The sequence below is a fragment of the Octopus bimaculoides genome, chromosome 29, assembly GCF_001194135.2.
Source record: "Octopus bimaculoides isolate UCB-OBI-ISO-001 chromosome 29, ASM119413v2, whole genome shotgun sequence".
Classification (NCBI taxonomy): Eukaryota; Metazoa; Mollusca; class Cephalopoda; order Octopoda; family Octopodidae; genus Octopus; species Octopus bimaculoides.
The window spans coordinates 3,677,589-3,679,634 of NC_069009.1; positions in this window are offsets into that span (position 1 = coordinate 3,677,589).

A 2,046-nucleotide genomic window follows, 5' to 3' on the forward strand; every position below is an offset into this window, starting at 1 on the left:
ATGTATAAATTTATGTGTGTGTCTTTGTGCCTGTGTTTCTCCCCCCACCATCATTTGGCAACCGATGTTGGTGTATTTATGTCCCCTGTCCCCGTAGCTTAACAGTTCAGCAAAAGAGACCGATAGGATAAGTACTAGGCTTACAAAGAATAAGTCCTGGGGTTGATTTCTTTGACTAAAACCCTTTAAGGTGGTGCTCCAGCATGGCCACACTCAAATAACTGAAACAAGTAAAAGAGTACATACACACACACACACACACACACACATGATAGGCTTCCGGAGACTTTCTATCTATCAAATCCACTCACGAGACATTGAAATCAGCCTGGGGCTAAACTAGAACCTGACTGAACCTGGAACCATGGGGTTGGAATTCAAATATCTTAATCACATAGCTACACCTGCACCTATAAGTGTGGGAAAGGGGGGGCTACATGGACGAATGTTCAAGAAGTCCAGTTCACAATCCCAAGATCCCTGGTTCAATTCCATCACATGTCATCTTGCGGAAAATGTCATTTGTCATAGCCACAGGTCAACAGAATGATTACATTTGAAACTGGGGTAGCTGGATATCTGGGTAGAAGGGAAACCCTTTTGACACCTGTCAGATGCTTGTACCTGTAATTTCAGTGGGTTGATATCATGACATTTTGTGTCAGACTGATCCTGAGAGCTTTTTCTTTCTGAAGTTACACAATATGTCTGTGGAGTATTCAGCCACTTATCATCTTGATTTAATGAGATTGGTAATTAATTGGATCAAGCAACTGAGTAATTATCGGTGAAACTGGTGGAAATTCAATTAAGGTGTGTGGTAATTAGTATTGCACACATATACACATGTACACACACATGCACAGTATGAAGCAAACATACACACATACATGCACAAACACACACAGTGTGTTAAGTACATGTACACATATACACACACAGCATTAAGCACACATGTGTGTATATATTCACACACATAGAACTGCAGAAACACACACATATAGGCACACACATGCATGCACACTCACACACACACACACACATAAGCATACACAGATTGTTAAGTACATGTACACACACAGACACACACACATATGCAAACACATGCAGAAACACACACACTAATAACACACATACAAATGTACAGAAAGTATTAAGTACATGTATGCCCACATACACACAGAGTATTAAGTATACACATACACACACATAAGCATAAACACACATATACATACGATAAACTGACACACACATAAACTTACACACTGAGTATTAAGTACATATACACACACACACTCACACACATACAAGCAAAATACACACACATGAGCACAAGTATAACATACACACATACATGTAAATATAAAATACACACACACACACAAGTACAACACACACACACACAAGTAAGTATAATACATACACTAATTCACTCACGCACACACAAAGGACCACACATATACACACACACACTCACAAAAACACACATACTACTATGTACATATACGCACACATAAACATACACACACACACACACATATATACACACACACACAAAAAGATCCACACACACACATAAACATGTGGAAACATTTTGAATTATGTCCACACACACACACAAATATACATACACATGCAAAAATACACACACACATACATATATGTACACATATACACACACACACACGTACATACAATATGCACACACAGTATTAAGCATACATACATACATACATACATACACATACAGATATACACAGACACACACAAACATATGTATATAATATGCACACAGGGTATTAAGCATACACACATATGCATACACATACATACAAACACACTCATGCAAAGTATTAATTACAAGCATGCTCACACACACACACAACAAGGAATTAAAAATGGGTCACATAAATAAGAACCAGATTAAGAAGCCAAATTACTGATAGGATTAAATATATGGTGCATGCGTGTGTATGTGTACATACATTATATATATATATATATATATATATATATATATATATATATATATATATATATATATAT